We start from the raw sequence: 7,673 nt of genomic DNA, 5'->3' as shown, positions 1-7,673 counted from the left end.
AGGTGATGCTTCTCTAATTTCCCTCTCTGTTTCCTTATCCTTAGTGTATAGGAAGGCCACTGATTTTTTGGAGTTGACCTTGTATCCTGCCACATTACTAAAGGTGTTTATCAGCTGTAGGAGTTCTTTGGTAGAGTTTTGGGGTCGCTTATGTATACTATCATATCTTCTGCAAATAATGAGAGCTTAACTTCTTTTCCGATACGAATCCCCATGATCCCCTTATGTTGTCTTATTGCTATTGCTAGAACTTCAAGCACTATATTGAAGAGATATGGAGAGAGTGGACAGCCTTGTCGTGTTCCTGATTTTAGTGGGATGGCTTTGAATTTTTCTCCATTTAATTTAATGTTAGCTGCCAGCTTGCTGTAAATAGCTTTTATTATATTTAGGTATGACCCTTGTATCCCTAATCTCTCCGAGACTTTTATCATAAAGGGGTGTTGAATTTTGTCAAATGCTTTTTCAGCATCTAATGAAATGATTATATGGTTTTTTTCTTTCAGTTTATTTATATGGTGGATTACATTGATAGATTTTCGTATGTTGAAACAGCCCTGCATCTCTGGGATGAAGCCTACTTGATCATAATGGATAATTTTTCTAATGTGTTCTTGGATTCAGTTTGCCAGTATTTTATTGAGGATTTTCTCATCAATGTTCACGAGTAAGATTGGCCTGTAATTCTCTTTCTTGGTTGGGTCTTTTTGTGATTTTGGTATCAGGGTAATTGTAGCTTCATAAAAGGAATTTGGCAATGACTCTTCTGTTTTTATATTGTGAAATACATTAAGGAGTATAGGTATTAGCTCTTCTTGGAAGTTCTGGTAGAATTCTGCATTGAAGCCATCTGGTCCTGGGCTCTTTTTGGAAGGGAGATTTTTGATAACAGTTTCTAGTTCTTCGCGACTAACAGGTCTATTTAGATTGTTCACCTGGTCTTGGCTTAGCTTTGGTATATGGTACTTATCTAAAAAAATGTCCATTTCGTTTGCATTTTCTAGTTTTGTGGCATACAGGCTTTTGTAGTAAGATCTAATGAGTCTCTGAATTTCCTCTGTGTCTGTGGTTATGTCCCCCTTTTCATTTCTGATCTTATTTATTTGCGTGTTCTCTCTCTGTCGTTTAATTAGTTTGGATAGGGATTTGTCGATCTTGTTGATTTTCTCCAAGAACCAACTTTTTGTTTCATTGATTCTTTGGACTGTTTTCTGTGTTTCTATTTGCTTGAAAGACCTTTTCCCAACCTTTTACTCTGAGTAGATGCCTGTCTTTGTGGTTGAGATGTGTTTCTTGCAAACAGCAGAATGTTGGATCCTGTTTTCGTATCCAATCTCTTAGCCTGTGCCTTTTTATAGGTGAATTGAGACCATTAATATTAAGTGATATTTATGACCAGTGGTTGTTTACGCCGGATATTCTTATTGTTTTTGGAAGTAGAATTTGTGTGTCTCCCTTCTTTGAGTTGTGCTAGTGAAGGGTCGCTAGATGCCTTAGTTATTGTAGGCAGTATTGGCAATGTTGGATTCCTTGGGTTGCGATTTTCCTTCTATTATTTTCTGTAGGGCTGGATTCTTGGCTACGTATTGTTTAAATTTGTTCTTATTCTGGAATGTCTTGTTTTCTCCATTTATAGTGAACGCAAGCTTGGCTGGGTATAGTAGTCTGGGCTTGCATCCATGGTCTCTTAGCTTCTGCAGTACTTCTATCCAGGACCTTCTGGCTTTCATTGTTTCCATAGAGAAATCAGCTGTAAGTCTGATCGGTTTACCTTTATAAGTTACTTGGCCTTTTTCCTTTGCTGCTCTTAGTATTCTTTCTTTAACCTGTATATTTTTTGTTTTGATTATTATATGGCTAGGGGATGTTTTTCTTTGATCCAGTCTGTTTTGTGTTCTGTATGCTTCTTGAATATTCAAAGGAATATCTTTCTTTATGTTGGGGAAGTTTTCTTCCATAATTTTGTTCAAAATATTTTCTGGGCCTTTGAGCTGTGACTCTTCTCCTTCTCTATTCCTATTATTCTTAGGGTTGGTCTTTTTATTGTGTCCCATAATTCCTGAATGTTTTGTGATGAGAATTTGTTGGCTTTGCAGTTTTCTTTGATCAGAGCATTTATTTTCTCTATGGTGTCCTCAGAATCTGAGAGTCTTTCTTCTATTTCTTGTATTCTATTGATTATGCTTGTTTCTGTAGGCTCTGCTCGTTGACCTAGATTTTCCATATCCAGCTGGTCCTCAGTTTGTGTTTTCTTCCTTGCTTCCATTTCAGTTTTCAATTCTTGAACTGTTTCCATTACCTGTTTGATCATTCTTTCTTGGTTTCCCAGGGTATTATGTACGTATTTACTCATTTCTTCAAATTTTTGGTTATACTTCTCATCCATTTCTATAAGGGCATTTTTCACATGTTGTTTAAGGGACTCTATTGCTTTCATAAAGTCATTTTCCACTTCTTCTGTGTTAGGGTGTTGAAAACCTTCTGTTGTAAGATCATTGGGTTCTGGTGTTTTCATGCTGTTTTACAGATTATTGGGTGAATTCTTGCCTTGGCTTCTGCCCATCTCCTCCTATCGATGCTATCTAAGGGATCTGTTAAAACTGGTTCAGGTTTCCCTGCTGGCCAGGGGCTCCTCTTTCAAAATGCCCTTGCTCTGTTTCCTGGTTGTTGCCGGGGGCCAAGATCCCTCTCACCCCTCAGAAGGGTCTTCAGGTATAGGACCCGGCTCCTCCTTTGCCAGGGACCTCCCCAACCGAAGGCCTATCTCTTTGATTTAATTGTAGTGGGGCGATCTGCTCTTGGTGTTGCAAGCGGTCCCTGCTGCCTGCTTCTGCTGCCACGAAGGTTCTGCCGCCTGCATACTGTGTCCTCTGCTACCGCTCCGGTCCCAGCCAGTCCCAGTTAGTTCCAGTTGGTCCCCACCGGCTGCGGAGGGCATCCTCCGGCCATCTCCGCCGTCCGGTGTTCCGGCCGCCTCTGCTGTCCGGTGTTCCTAAATTTCATTTCTTCATTGAAGGGGATTTCCATCCTTAACTTATGGATGTTGCTCCACATAGCTTTTTATAAGATTTTATCGGCACTCATAACCATGAGTCACATAGCCATAGAAGAGGACAAGGACGAGATGCTGAGGGTATCCCTATTGAAGGAGGAAGTTGTTTGCTTCATTTGATAGATGAAGCATCCAAGACTCAATAGGATACGGCATCTTACCAAGGTCAAACTTTCTTCAGAATTGTCCCATCTCTCAGCTAGAGCAAGGACACTACAGCTGTAGCCAGCTTTCCTATCAAGGATCATTTGACGTGACAACAAATATTTCGTTTCAATGTTATCAGCGCTGTAAAATTAGAATCAAGTTATCTATTAGTTGACTTTATGAATGCTTGCTAACATTACATCAGAAGCTAGGATATGCTGTTCTCTGGTACTAATTTAGTACAAGTGATGAAGACATAGCCCCACTTCTGAGACTATCCCACAATTGAACCTACTTTTTAGAGTTAGAAAATTAAAGGGAGGAGATTTAGAAAAACACTTTAAATGTATTCCTATACAAATGAGAATACCCTTTCTTCTTCATATAAAAGCCACATAGAATCTCTTTAGAACTTAAGTATATCACTGTATTTTCTTATCAAAAGACTGCTAATTATGTCTGAGAGATTCAGTACTTTTCTTTTGTCTAACAGATGATAAGACAGCACAAAAACAATTTGAATAAAGAATAAAGGCTCATTTTTGCAACATTTCTATGGACTGATTTTTTCTTAGCATCATTATTTCTCTCTCTCTCTCTCTCTCTCTCTCTCTCTCTCTATCTCTCTCTCTCTGTGTGTGTGTGTGTGTGTGTGTGTGTGTGTGATGGAGAAGGGAGTCACAGCATGCAACTTGAAGTAGGAGGACAAATTTCTGGAATTGGATTTCTCCTAGTTTTTTGGGTTCTGGAGAAGCTAACTCAGATAGCCAGGTGTCCATGGCACTACCTTTACCAGACTGAGCCATCTCACTGCTCTATATGAATTCCTATGCATACATTTTGTTACATAAACAGGGTACTAGCCACATAAAGAGATATTTGATTTTCACTATGTCTTAGTCAATATTCTATTTCTGTGATGAGGCATACAGCCACATACCTCTTATAAAGGGAAACATTTAATTGGGTCTGACTTACAAATTCAGAGATTGAGTTCATTACCAGCATGACAGGAATCATTGCAGCATGTGTGCAGATATGGTGCTAAAGAAGATGCTGTGAGTTGTACATCCAGATCAACAGGCAGCAGCGAGAAACTCTGATTGGGCTTTGGCTTTTGAGACCCCAAGGCCCAACTCTAGTGACATGATTCCTCCAATAGGGCCACATCTCCCAAGCCTTTCAGATAGTGCCACTCCCTGATTATGAAGCATTCAAATATATGAGCCGGCCAGGTATCCTCGTTGGAGTGACATCGTCTTTAAACCCTGGGTGGCAATCCCTGACCCAACGCCGTGATTCCCAGAAAAGACAGGGCAACCTGGAAGTTTAACTACTTCCTTAAGATCATCCAACTTTTGGATGATTATTCAAAATGCTTTATTATGGGAGCAGACTATGTGGGCTCCAAGCAGATGCAGCAGATCCTCATGTCCTTGCAAGGAAGTCTGTGGTGCTCATGGGCAAGAACACCATGATGCGGAAGGCCATCCAGGGGCACCTGGAGAACAAACAACCCAGCTCTCGAGAAATTGCTGCCTCATACCCGGGGCAATGTGGGCATTTGTGTTCACCATTGAGGACCTCACCGAGATTGGGGACATGTTGCTGGCCAATAATGTGCCAGCTGCTGCCCGTGCTGGTGCCATCGCCCCATGTGAAGTCACTGTGCCAGCCCAGAACACTGGTCTGGGGCCCTAGAAGACCTCTTTTTTCCAGGCTTTACGCATCAACACTAAAATCTCCAGGGGCGCCATTGAAATTCTGAGTGATGTGCAGCTGATAAAAACTGGAGACAAAGTCGGAGCCAGTGAAGCCACGCTGCTGAACATGCTGAATATCTCCCCTTTCTTCTTTGTTTTTTTTTTAATTTATTTATTTATTAAGGATTTCTGCCTCCTCCCCGCCACCGCCTTCCATTTCCCTCCCCCTCCCCCGATCAAGTCACCCTCCCTCATCTGCTCGAAGAGCAATCAGGGTTCCCTGACCTGTGGGAAGCCCAAGGACCGCCGACCTCTATCCAGGTCTCGTAAGGTGAGCATACAAACTGCCTGGGCTCCCCCAAAGCCAGTATGTGCAGTAGGATCAAAAACCAACTGCGATTGTTCTTGAGTTCCCATTCTTCCTCATTGTCCGCTATGTTCAGCGAGTCCGGATTTATCCCATGCTTTTTCATACCCAGGCCAGCTGGCCTTGGTGAGTTCCCGATAGAACACCCCCATTGTCTCAGTGTGTGGGTGCACCCCTCGCGGTCCTGAGTTCCTTGCTCGTGCTCTCTCTCCTTCTGGTCCTGATTTGGACCTTGAGATTTCTGTCCGGTGCTCCATTGTGGGTCTCTGTCTCTGTCTCCTTTCATCGCCTGATGAAGGTTAATATTCAGGAGGATGCCTATGTGTTTGTCTTTGGATTCACCTTCTTATTTAGCTCCTCTAGGAACATGAATTATAAGCTCAATGTCCTTTATTTATGGCTAGAAACCAAATATGAGTGATCATCCAGCAGGTGTTTGACAATATCAGCATTTACAACCCAGAAGTGCTTGACATCACAGAGCAGGCTCTGCGCTCTCGCTTCCTAGAGGGTGTCCAGAATGTTGCCAGTGTTTGTCTGCAGATGTTGACTGTTGCCTCAGTGCCACACTCGATCATCAATGGATACAAGCGGGCTCTGGCTCTGTCTGGGGAGACTGAGTACACCTTCCTACTTGCTGAAAAGGTCAAGGCATTCTTGGCTGATCCATCTGCATTTGTGGCTGCTGCCCCCGTGTCTGCTGCCACCACTGCTGCTCCTGCTGCTGCTGCTTCAGCCCCAGCTAAGGCTTAAGCCAAGGAAGAGTTGGAGGAATCAGATGAAGATATGGGATGTGGTCTCTTTGACTAGTCCTCTCAAAGCAACCAACTCAGACAACTTAATCCAAGAAACATGGAAATAAAAGCTTACTTCTGTTAAAAAAAACAATATATGAGCCTATGCGGGCCATTCTATTTCAGATCACCTCATACTAATTGTTATATTTTAGTTGCTTAGGTGTTTTTATTCAATTAATTATTTATTAATTATTAATTAATTTTTATTAAGATATCATATTATTTAAAACATCACTTGTCATACCATGTAAAATTTGTTATAGAACAATCAGAATTATCTAATATGTAGCATATGGGATAAGGTTGAAGAGAATTGAACCACATGGTTTAAATTCAGTCCTTTGGTAAGTTAATAAATGCATTGTGAGTTAGTTGATGACTGATAGTTCAGTTTTCTCTCATAACAACTTTCAGATAAAGTTGGGAAAATTCTGTTAAAGTCCTTAGCTGTGAGTCATGAAAGTGTAAGAATGAATCCTCTTTGAAGAGGCTACACTACATAACTACATAAAGGGAAGGTATGAATTATGCCAGTGATCAATGCCTTTCAGAAGTCAGAGGAAAGAGGAAGGTGAAAAAGGATGTAAGCGGGGTCTATAGGGTTGGGAAAGTTCTCTGTGTCCAGTGGTGGATATATATGCTCTTGGAAGATCTTAGATCACTATCTATTGAAAAGTAGCCTCAGCAAATGGTGTCAAAGTCTATAAAGACTACAATGCCAAGTGTGAACTAACAAAAACAAAGTGTATGACAGAATAAACTTTCTGAATGAAGAAATGGGCTACTTTTTGGTAGGGTATTTATTCTGTTAAGGAATATGCCTATGCAGAAGAGAGACACACAGGGAATTTCTGCATCTTCCTCTCAAATTTAATGTGAATCTAAAATTAAATAAAATGTAAATATTTTAAAAAAGATTATGAGATGAAAGAATGTTAATGGTTAAAAATCTTTCCAAATAAAAACTTTTTGGCTCTTCATACCTGACTATTTCAAAAATATAATTATGTTCTTCCACATTCCAATGAATGTGCTTGTGCTTCAATACACTTAAATGTAACATGAGGGCCTGTTTGTTGGGGTTTCTGTCCTCCCAGTTCCTACAGTTGGTAAGCCCCAAAAGAAAATCACACAGAATTCTACACTAGCCATAAACTGATTGGCCCATTAGTTCAGGCATCGTATTAGCTCTTATAATTTATACTAACCCATTATTTTTATCTATGTTAGTCACATGGTTCAGTACCTTTTTCCGTGGGGCAGGTCGCATTCTGCTTCTTTGGTGTCTGTGCAGGAGTGTGGGAAGAGCTCCCGTCTTCCCAGAATACCCCTGTTCTCATTGCCCCAGCTCTACTTCCTGTCTGATTGTCCAGCCGATACTTCCTGCCTGGCTAATGGCCAATCGGTGTTTATTTAAAACATAATTGACAGAATACAGAATTGTTGCACACCACTTACATATAAAGGTTATTCTTATATTCTTACCCACCTGCATATACACATAAGCATATAAGTATTTAAGGCATGATTGTATATATTTGTTCACATACATGTGTATTTTAAATTAATGTGGATATATACTCTAATGACACACTTGGATGTATATG

At 40.7% G+C, this 7,673-nt stretch overlaps 1 pseudogene; it reads left to right on the top strand.

Moving 5' to 3' along the window:
- The first annotated feature begins 3,088 nt into the window (after positions 1–3,088).
- On the top strand, positions 3,089–6,118 carry LOC142859204 (large ribosomal subunit protein uL10 pseudogene; annotated as a pseudogene).
- Positions 6,119–7,673: the final 1,555 nt, after the last annotated feature.

This window comes from Microtus pennsylvanicus, chromosome 10 (genome assembly GCF_037038515.1).
Source record: "Microtus pennsylvanicus isolate mMicPen1 chromosome 10, mMicPen1.hap1, whole genome shotgun sequence".
Taxonomy (NCBI): domain Eukaryota; kingdom Metazoa; phylum Chordata; class Mammalia; order Rodentia; family Cricetidae; genus Microtus; species Microtus pennsylvanicus.
This window is presented reverse-complemented; position numbering and strand designations above follow the sequence as displayed.